The 11,919-nt window shown below is 38.8% G+C and overlaps 1 long non-coding RNA gene across 1 annotated transcript; it reads right to left on the reverse strand.

The window, feature by feature from the left end:
* Positions 1–3,352: 3,352 nt before the first annotated feature.
* On the reverse strand, positions 3,353–6,280 carry LOC109202022 (uncharacterized). The gene is made up of 3 exons (XR_002061985.2): positions 6,111–6,280; positions 3,868–4,066; positions 3,353–3,791 (listed from the first exon to the last, which is right to left on the reverse strand). It is a non-coding gene; the product is annotated as an uncharacterized LOC109202022 (long non-coding RNA).
* Between the last annotated feature and the right edge of the window lie 5,639 nt (positions 6,281–11,919).

Consider the following 11,919-nt stretch of genomic DNA (forward strand, 5'->3'; position numbering starts at 1 on the left):
CTGGGTCAGATATAAACCAAGTTTAGGTGGAGTTTATTTTCGGTATGCTGACATTTTTGTACTGCGTGCTAGCTAGCATGACGGAGTTTCTATACAGCTGGGTGGGTGCTATGTTACTGATGTTGAACTTTATTTTGTTCATACGGTTAATTATTAGAGTTGCCAACCGTCCTGTAAAAAACAGAATCGTCTCGTATTCAGAGAAAATATTACGCGTTTCGTACTGAGGTGAAAAGGAACACAGTTTGTCCCGGACTTCAGCTACAATGAAAAAGACACAAAGCTGAAGCTGCACAGCTGCCTCTTCTTCTCTCATTCTCCCCCCTCCCTCTCCTGTTTCTACTTCAATCATGAAACTGATCAATGATCAGCTGATCGGCTTTTCTCTCTTGTTTATTTATCGCCCACTTTGCGCCAGAAAGAGGAAACCAGCGGATGTCGCGTTAAACAACAGCAACACGTTTAAGCTTGATCAGCTGTTGTTAGAATTTATTTAATATTAATTTCTAGTATCAGCTGATGTTTGCTGGAGCCACAGCTGGAAAGCTGCTGGTCATGATATCGGTTTGGTTATCTGGTGAGAGGGAAACATGCAGATGAAACCAGGAGATGTCCTTACTGAATCATCAGAGCTGAACAGGTGATGGAGAAACAGGTTTACCTTTTAGGTGACATGAATGAGTTGAAGGGAAGTTATGAACTGTTTCTGAGAGACAAATAACACCAGGATCCTTTTCTACGTAGCTGACAGCTGGTAACTGTGCAGGGGCGGGTCTAGCAAAGTGATGCCAGGGGGCCAGGTAGGGCATTAACAGGGAAAGGGGGGGACAAGGAAATACTTTTCTTTATTATTCTCATTTAAAATGTCTCGCTTTTGAAAAAATAATTATCTGAGTCTTACAACAAACGATTGATAGATTGATACATATATACCATCAGAACAGTGTACATCACTGTCACAACAGTGTTTATTGTCATTCAAAGGCTTTATGATTTTTCCTATAATGGTGGGCCGGTCTCTAGTCAAAATGCCCGGGACGATTTTTTTGTCCCAGTCCAGCTCTGTATGCAGCTCATCTGCAGTCTGGTGTTACCTACATCTTCCTATTCAGAAGGCAGAATTTCCAAGTTCTGAGTACAATCAAAAGCACCACGACTGCAGTTTTTGTGTTGGATGTAAAAAGCAGGCTAGAATCATGGCGGCGGTCAACGACGGTCCAGGCGTGGGATTTCTCTCGTGGAAATGTGCACATTATTATTTCCTTTCTATTGGTAGGTGGCACAGTGCACTTGTGGCAAGTAAGCAAGCTAGAAGACTGGCAGTCTGGCTGGGTATCCAGTTACGGAAGCAACACATTAACAAGAGAATTCTGAGTAAAACCAAAGTTACTTTCCCTAGTAACTAGTTACTTTGAAAGTAACGAGTAACTTGAAGTAACTGAGTTACTTTTTTAGAGAAGTAACTAGTAATGTAACTAAGTTACTAATTTAAAGTAACTTACCCAACACTGCCCGCAATATACGCTAAATTCTGTAAACTCTCCTTATCAATCTTGCACCTTCCTTGCTCGCGTACAAACGGACAGGACATGGCTGCGACAGACTTCCCAAATCCACCTTCGCTTTTTTAGTCGTGGTCTGTCATCTTGATTGCACGTAGTAATTTACTATTACTACTCTAAAATACGAATTACATCTGACATGATCTACTACATGTAATAGAATGATTAATAGTACATTTCCCTTTTTTTCGGAAATGACCTGTATGTATCTGTATGAAATCAATAAAAGAATCAAATACATTATCTTTAGTTACATTGCTAATATTTATTTATGGTAAAACAGTGGCGAAATATCGCTCTTGCTTTCATATAACTGCAGCGGACATACCTGAGTGGCCGCGATCTAATCCTGTTTACATAAAGTAAACCTGCTCCCGAGCAGGTTTACGCTTACGGATCTGTTGCTATGACAGCAAGTCCCAGATGAGCTTCGGAGAACCGAACGATCCAAGATCACGCGAAATCGTCAACATTCAAATCCGGCTAATTTACTTAGCGAGGTACGAAGAACGGGCCCCATGACACCAGTCACTTTGTATTCACACAAATTCTTGAAATATATACACCTGCTGTCATTCTTAACTTCTAATGGATGCACAAATGTACACTACACACACCTACCTTTAATATACCTAATGAGCATAATTAATTACAAGCGAAATCACATATGAATCATAATTCTGTTTAACCATTACCACATTTAACACTCTTTTCCTTACTGAAAAATATAATGATGGGCATGAATGGACTTAGAAATCAACACGAAAAGTCAAATGTGGATCATGTCTAAACATATGCATCTGCATTTTCCTAATCTGGGTAAATCTCACCTATCGGACTGTTTTTCCTGCAGGTTGTTTTAATTAATCTGTTATATATTACCGTTTCTCATAGTATGTCTCTTTGGGCACAGTAATACACTGCTGTGTCCTTAGTCTTCAGATCGTTTATCTGTTATCTGATTACCTTTACTGTTGTAATCATCTCTGAAGATGGTGAATCTACCCTGGACTGACTGGTAGTAATAGATATAAGAACTGCCTGTGTTTATAAAGGCGATCCACTCCAGTCCTTTTCCGTGACCCAGTTCATAGGGTAGTCTCTGAATCTGAATCCAGAGCCTGTACAGGTCAGTCCATGGGATTCTCCAGGCCTTTTAATCACTGGTTCAGATTCTCTCAGAGTCTGACCATCAACATCTGTTAAGATCATCAAATCACACTAAGTTAAATAGTGTGTAAATAAGTCGTCCTCACAGGAAACAAAACCAGAGTACTCCAATCTGCTATAAAAATGTACGAGTGATATTAGTTTTATCATTCTGATAACAATCACAATTACACATAATTGTAATATATAAATATATATAATCAAATCCTGAATTAATATACTAATGCTACTCTGAATGCATATTGTTGATAATTACACTCCTCTATAGATACTAACCCCATGTTGCTCTCCGATGCATCCATCGGAGTGTGATTGTGTATGAATGTTAAATAGGGAGCACTTAACAGCTTAGAAAAAGTGCTTGTGTGAATGGGTGTGATTGGGTGAATGAATTAGTTGTATAAAATGCTTTGAGTGCTCTGATGGAGTAGAAAAGCGCTATATAAGAACCAGTTCATTTACCATTTACTCATATGGAGAAGCCTTTTTTGTATGTTTCCTGTGTATATTTGATCTTTACGCAAATAGGCACAGTTTCTGAAATACAAAAATAAACAGTCTTTAAGTTTCTTTGAGACTCATTGACTTTTTAAATGCAAGAATGCTTTAAGTGTGTAAGTCATTGCTGACCTTTATCTTCAGTGAGTCTTTATAGTGAGAGCTCCCACTACTTTTCCTCCCAATACACTCCAGTCCTTTGTCTGTACTCTGTCTGATGGTCAGACATTAATATTCAGTTCATTTCTGAAGAGCTGAAAGCAAATTATGGCTTGGTTTGATGTGGTGAATCAGTCGTCAAGCTGTTCATCTGCAGATACACCTGCTTTCTGTTGTCGTCTATGGAGATGGTAAATTGGCCTCTGAATGACTGAGAGTAGTGGATATAGCTGCTGCCACCACTGATATAAATGATCCATTCCAGTCCTTCTCCAGCAGCCTGTCGGATCCAAACATAATGATCATCCCCACTGAACCCTGAGTATGTACAGGTCAGTCTGTGGGAGTATCCAGGCCTTTTAATCACGGATTCAGACTCAGTCAGTGTTTCACTGTCAGTACCTACAGACAATAACAAAATTAGTTTCTTTATTTCAAAAATTTCATAATGTTTGCAAAAGAAATGTGCTGTCCTTACCAGCCCAGTAAACAGACACTATCAGAAAAACAAAGGTAATCTCAGGACAGCTCATTGTAAAAGTCGTGTCTCTTTGCTCAGTCTACAGTTGTGTAAATCAACCATGTAGTCCTTGTGTTATATTTGGCAACATTTATGTAAAAATCTGCAGGCCTTTTAACCACTGGTTCATACTCAGTCTGTGTTTGACCTCCAGTACCTGTAGAGAGATTTTAGAGGCTCATTAATCCAGCATCATTAATCCTCATAATTTTGTATTATAGATTGAGTTCCCGACCTTTGCTTTGCGACACATATGAAGATACAGAAGACATGAGTTTTGAAATAACTCGTCCTCAGCAAAAAATACAAAGGGAAAAACCAAAAGAAACATAAAAAAATATGTCAATATTAAATTATTTGATCATACTATATTAAATAAGCAAACACACAGTATATTTATCTCTAAAACCAAAACTGAAAGATATGGTCATCAATTAAAAATTTTCTTTCTAGATACATTTGAATAATATTTAAGCCACATATTTCAGTTCCTCCCTAATAAAATCCAGATACGTCACAGCAGAAGTTGTGTGGTGTTATGAGAAAGGACCCAAAATGCAGGCAAAGCCTGATGATGCGAGTGAGCATTTATTTACAGTGGAGGATAACAAACAAAAGTGAGGATGGCATCGACAGAACTAAGAAATAACCTGGGGCCCGTTCTTCATACCTCACTTACTACATCCAAGATCAAATGACACATCCAAGATCAAATCATCGCGCTAACTTTGAGCTCGCTAATCCGGTTCTCCGAACACACCTGTTGTTGACGATTAGTATAGCTGGATGAAGTAATCTGAGATCACTGGGTGGCTTAAAAGGGGCTACGCATTGATAGTAGAAACATTGATCGGCAACCCTGTGATTGGTCGGCGAAGATGTCGAAGGAGCGCGCACAGTATTTCACGGCAGCAGACCAAGAACTCTTGATTGAGGGATATCAGGAGTTTCAGAGTTTAATTAAAACGCAGGGGAACACTGCAAAGGCTGCAAAAGCAAGGAGAGAGGGCTGGCAGAAAGTTGCTGACAAATTAAACTCGTAAGTGATCCATGATATTACATTATATCATGTGATATTATATTATACCACATTATATTATATTACATCATATCCTCTTTCACATTAGAGCCACAACAGGACCCACTAGAACATGGGAAAAAGTAAAAGTGAAATATAAGAATATTCTACAGAATGGTAATATTTATCACTTATATTGCTTTTAGTCTATGACAAGAGACCCTGGAATAATCTGTTTGTTTGTTTATAACAGCAACCAAGAAAAGGGCAGAGCAAATAAAGACAGGTGGTGGTCCTGCACCCCCTCGTCACACCCCTTTTTGTACTGTGACATTTATTGACATTGTGGGTTTTTTTGTGTGTAGTTTGACATAACACTCCATCACTTTTACCTGTTCCCATGCAAGGGGTGACTGAAGCATGCACAGTAAGTCGGGAGTAAGTATGTACAGTACAGTAAGTATATATATATATATATATATAGGAAGAGAGAGGAAGAAAGTAAATAATACCCTCACGGGAGAATCGATATCTCTCTATGAGCACACCGTCGCGCCGAGCTAAAGGATCCTGTCTATCCCGCAATATACGCTAAATTCTGTAAACTCTCCTTATCAATCTTGCACCTTCCTTGCTCGCGTACAAACGGACAGGACATGGCTGCAACAGACTTCCCAAATCCACCTTCGCTTTTATAGCCGTGGTCTGTCATCTTGATTGCACGTAGTAATTTACTATTACTACTCTAAAATATGAATTACATCTGACATGATCTACTACATGTAATAGAATGATTAATAGTACATTTCCCTTTTTTTCGGAAATGACCTGTATGTATCTGTATGAAATCAATAAAAGAATCACATACTGCATTATCTTTAGTTACATTGATAATATTTATTTATGGTAAAACAGTGGCGAAATATCGCTCTTGCTTTCATATAACTGCAGCGGACATACCTGAGTGGCCGCGATCTAATCCTGTTTACATAAAGTAAACCTGCTCCCGAGCAGGTTTATGCTTACGGATCTGTTGCTATGACAGCAAGTCCCAGATGAGCTTCGGAGAACCGAACGATCCAAGATCACGCGAAATCGTCAACATTCAAATGTTGGCCCCGGCTAACTTACTTAGCGAGGTACGAAGAACGGGCCCCTGAACTGGGAAAACTAGAGAACAAACCTCAAACCATAACTTGCAGGGAGAAATCCAGGATGATGAACAGAGAAACAAAGAGAGTCACCAGGAAACACAGATGGACTGACAAAGAGCACATGCAACCACACATTATATATACACACACGGAGGAAAACAAGGAAAGGCAAACACTAGGAAGGCACAGCTGATTCTAATTGACATGACGAGACAGGAGACACAGACCTTCAAAGTAAAACAGGAAACACATAACACAAGGCAGCCACATAACCCAACCTAAAGCTAGAACTCAAGAACCTCGACAGAATACATAATCAGAATAAACTAGAGCCAAGATCATACTAATAATAATTATAATAACAATAAGAAACACAAAACGCATGACAAGATGGCAGACTTCTCTCCTCTTAGGAGCTGGCTGTCCAATGGATTTGAAGCTCTTCTTTCATACCTTTACTTTCAAGATGATGTTCTTACTGTCTGTCCTGCTGACATTTCTCTGTCTGCTTTGTATGTTGGTTCATGTTGTAATACATAAATTATTATTTTTATTTATATCATTTTTTTAAATCATTATTTTCTCCCTGATTTTCACTGATCTGTTTTTTCTTCTGGTTGTTCAGCAGGTCTTAATGGTCAGGCTTTTGAGTCCATTCCCTCTGCTCCAATGTTTAAAAAAGCCCCAAGAAGCCCTCAGTCTTTCCTGTAGAGGAACTGGTTTCAATTTTGGCCAAGCAGGCATGCACTGGATCAGACAACCTGCAGGAAAAACACTAGAGTGGATGGTTATTTGGCTTGATGCAAGTAAAACCATTTATGCCAGCAGCATGCAAGGACGTGAAGAAATCACCAGAAACAACAGCAACAGCATGGTGTATCTGAGACTGTCCAACTTAAAGCCAGAGGACTTTATATGCTTTATATCAATTGTAACAACCCTTACTATGGCATAGCACTGCTGGGGGGTGTCATGCTAATATTGTAGTAGGTAGAGAGTCTCCTACAATAAGTGCAGCGGCAGCCATTACAGTTGAGCATGCTGCCCTCCGTGTATCTGTAGAGAGACCCTACCATTGTAACTGGCTGGCGTCAGTGACTACCTAACCCCGACACATGTACGTAAGAATGCGTAGAGCCGTGGAGAGCTGGCTTGTATGGTCTTATTCTGCAAATGTCAATGTGATAATGATCAGACCCACACAGTGTTCTGTCGTGTTCTCATTTGCTTTATTTTTGACGTGATCAGCAGTTCACTCAGGGTCAGGCCCACTCGAGCCAGGAGTCAGCTCCTTCTGCTGCTTCCTCCACTGGACGCACACCTCGTCAGACTCCGCCGTCACTATATATATGAAGAGAGTCATTAGACACAGCACACACAGCTGTCCCCTCTGCTGCCCTTGCACCGCCTCGAGAGCTCACTGCACCACCCCTCCACTGCAGGAGGCCAGAGACCACACCCTTGCCACACACCCCCACCTCCCAAATGATTCCGGGGCCACATCTGGCCGAGCCCCGCCTGCCTCAGAGACTCCAGGACCGTGGCCCCTGCCCAGGTGTCACTATGGATGATGACATCATCCAAGTTGATGGCAGTATATGCAGTGTGCTAATCAAACTCTGTAAGGATTCCCAAAGATATAATAAAACTAAATAACCTGAATAAAAATGTTTTGTGAATGAAGCCTTCATGATGTTCCGAAACATAAATGAACACGTGAATTTATGCTTAGGAAGTGTATTGTAAATACATTTACATTGTTTGTGAGATTTTATTACAGCTATTTTTATATTTCATCTAAACGATCACAGAATTTAGGTGAAAAAGGTGGAGTATTTTTATTTCCATGCAAAGATTTGTTCAGATGTGAAAGCAGTGTTCTGTTTCCACGGCAGTGCAATAAAAACATTTTTGTCATAACAATCAATTAATAAACGTGACAAATACTTATGATCTCAATACTGGACAAAATAGTTGATGGAGAGTAGTAACAGTTTGGAATGAGGTATGAGGAGTTAACTCTGTAAAGCATGAACCATGAGATAGTTGTTTGAGTGTTTATTGAACTTTCTGACAAATAAAAAACAGAAATTTAATATATATTTTTTGCTTTATTAAAACTTTATTAAAATATTAGGATATTAGGGGAAAAAACGGAGACTCTGCTTCACCACCTGTTAAAAAAACACAGCAGAAAACCCAAAGTCGCAACCAGCATATGCATATACAACAGTGACAATGTTAATGAGCAGCACAATGTAAGATATTTTTAGAAGCAGCAGCAGCCCAAGATAGTGTGTTTCTGTGAGTGGCTGTGTGTACGACAGGGGAAGAAAGTGAGCCTCTAAAACTGCTCTAAAACTATTAAGCTGTGTTGAGATATATTATCTGTAAAGGTGGTTGAGACTGTTCTCTAAGGATTTGAAACAAATTCACAAGATTTTGTTTTCCTTATTAAATTTCCCTGAAGTCACAAACTTCATTTAAACATGCACAATTTTCCTGTTTCAGTGGTGGAAATTTTCAGCAGTCATATATGTTGTTATATAGTTGAATATCCCTGTTTTATGACAATCGTAAAGGTACATTTTTGTACAGCTGCTGAACCACCTTCAGTCACTGTGTGACTGAGTGTCGAGCACAATAATAAACAGCAGAATCTTCAGTCTTCAGGCTGTTCAGCTGCAAATACAGCTGCTGTCTGCTGTTGTCTCTGGAGATGGTAAACCGGCCTTGAACTGCCTGAGAGTAATATTTGTTGCTACCACTGCCACTACTAAGAGTGGCAACCCACTCCAGCCCTTTTCCAGGAGCCTGTCTGACCCAGTTCATATAGTAGCTGATGAATGAGAATCCAGAGGCTGTACATGTCAGTGTGTGGGATTCTCCAGGTCTTTTAACCAACAGTTCAGACTGTGTCAGAGTCTGACAATGAACAACTGTCAAGAGAAGAAAAAAAAGGAACATTTAATTGGTTGGTGAAAAAAAAAGAAAATGTGTGTTATATTAGAATCTATAAATATTTTCACCTGTCCAGCAGATAGATAAAATTAGTAGTCCTTTCCAGTAGTCCATCATGCAGATCTGTATCCACTGTTCTTTGGTAGTCAGATATAAAAGGGGGGAAAATCCAGGTTTTGCAATTTAACTGCAGTTCTCCCCTCCCTGTTAGCAGGGGAGAACTGCAGTTAAATTTGTTGTTAAATTTGCATTAATTTGCACAGTGTTGCCTCATTTTGATTGATACTGTTGTCTGTGTTCAGCTGTTATAAGTGTGACACAAAATCTCAAATTTGACAAAACTTTTGATGGAATGCATGATATTTCATATGAAAATGTGCTGCAAGTTTCCCTTTGCTTGTATGGTAGTTTTAGTTTACAAACGCTGATGGTTTTTTTATTCAGCTCTGATTGTGTTATTGTGACTCAGCACTATAAAACATTTTCAGGCATAACATTCAAATTGATTAGGTATTTGACCTCCAGTCCAGATCACCATATTTATCATGTGACATATTAACAGCTTGAGGTCTTTAAAATTATGTCATTACCACAGTTTTTTATATTATTGATTAAATGTAAAACAAAATATTTGCTAAATGTAATTTTAAAATCTACCCACGTTTCAATTTGTTAAGTGTCTCTTTTGATTTTCACTTGTGCAACTTAATCTGTGAGCAAATGGTGGGTCTGTCAGCTAGAAGAAGGGTTTTTGCCCAAAAAATTCTCTTTTTTTTGAGAACAGAGACCAGCAGCTAAAACGTGACTATGTTCATCACTCTGAGGCTGAAGATGTGCCCTCTTGGTCTATACACAGGACTCAGCACTCCACTGCACAAACTGGAGATTTGTATGAGAAAAGGATGCTCATTTCTGTTATAGCGCTCCATAAGGTTTTAAAAATAAAACTGATTATAACATGAAACAATAGCCCTGTGCTATTATATCAGCAAGTTAGGTGCCTCTGGCTCTGTTTTCACAGCTGGAAGAGTGGTTATGGTACTGCATGCATTATTATATGTCCAGAAACATGTGGACACACAGATAGCATTTGCAACTAATGAGAATTACTTGAGTAAAATTAATGGTTTATGATCCCAGAATATTTTTCCTCTTACTAATCATCTTAGCTAACGTGTATGATGTTGAGTACTCATCATACATGAGCCAGCCTCTCTGACTATCTGCACAGTCAGAGTCAGACTGTCTGTGTCAGCTCTTTACACTTCATACCTGTGGTAAAACAAGTTTAGTCTAATTGTCATAACAGCAACAGTATTTCTGCCTCAGTGAAACTCAAAGTGATCCTGCAACCGACAGCAACTGCTGTAAATGACAGCTTCTCCTGTTCTGCTGTGAGTGAGGGTTTCATACTAATGTTCATGTCATAGCCATTAATCAGTGTTGAGAAAGAGAGCAACAAGCAAAGAATAACTGTGTCCACCATCCTGAAACACAAATCCTTTCCATTTTTATCGTTTCTATGAACTTGCTGATGATGTTAAATTACGGTTCATTTCTGTGAATGTGAATTTTTAAGTTGATGTGCTGAGTTTTTGTACAGAATTTCTTCCTCTTGTGACACTCTGACTCTTGAGCACAATAAGAAACAGCTGAATCCTCAGTTGTCAAGCTGTTCATCTGCAGATACACCTGCTTTCTGCTGTTTTCTCTGGAGATGGTAAACCAGCCTCTGACTGACTGAGAGTAGTCGGTGCTACCACCATCATACTGGATCCAAGCAATCCATTCTAATCCTTTTCCAGCAGCCTGTCTGATCCAAGCATAATGGTGATCACTACTGAACCCTGAGTATGTACACATCAGTCTGTGGGATTGTCCAGGCTGTTTAATCACTGATTCAGACTGAGTCAATGTTTGACCCTCAGTACCTGCAGATAAAAACATAATTAGCTTTTGTACTTCAAGCATATAATTTGTCATCCAGTCATAATGTTTGTAAAAGAAATACTTTTGTCCTTACCAACCCAGTAAACTGACAGGACAAGAAAAACAGCCATCAACGCTGGATGGTTCAATGTAGGAGCCATTTGTCTCTGCCCAGTCCACATTGGTGTGATTCAATCATGCAGTCCATGTTTTTTATCCTGTGACACATATTCAAAGATGGAAGATATAATTTTGCATGTGTTCCTCCTCAAAGAGAACCACACTCCAGGTCACAGAAATTTAGCATTCAGCAAGTATTCAGGCGATCATTATAAAGAAATCAATACTACAGTGCTTAAAAGATTTATTACAGCACTTGCCATAACAAACATTTTATAAATCTTTCAAATACCTGTTTTTTGGAAATAGCTGGTACACATGACTTCTCTGTCAGAAAAGTCAGAAATTAATCAAGCATAACAGTCAACCAATAAAAGTATTTTTTTTTCTATTCAGGAAATAAATATCTGTAATTTAACATCTTAATAAAAGATAATAATGTGATTTCCTTTTTTGCTATTTTTAAATAAAACATGATTTAAAAACTGCATGGATAAGATCAGTAATTAACAACATTCCAAAAATATATATTATTGTAAGTAATTTAGGGTAGCTGTGTCATAAACCTTACACTGGGTGGTGGTCTATTAAATGTAGTTAGGACAGGGGTGTCCAAATTTTTTCGCTGAGGGCCACATACATAAAAATATAGGAGGGGCTGGGCCACTTACTAGAAATTAGGTATATAACCTTAACTTACTGTATTAAAAATCACTTAAAAGTGGTCAAATGTGTTATATTGTTGAATATAATTAAAGACAAAACTGCCTTCTCCACAGCTTTCCATAAATGGATCTTTATTGATTTATTCAGAGAAAGCTTTGGTAG

This window comes from Oreochromis niloticus, linkage group LG4, assembly GCF_001858045.2.
Source record: "Oreochromis niloticus isolate F11D_XX linkage group LG4, O_niloticus_UMD_NMBU, whole genome shotgun sequence".
Lineage (NCBI taxonomy): Eukaryota > Metazoa > Chordata > Actinopteri > Cichliformes > Cichlidae > Oreochromis > Oreochromis niloticus.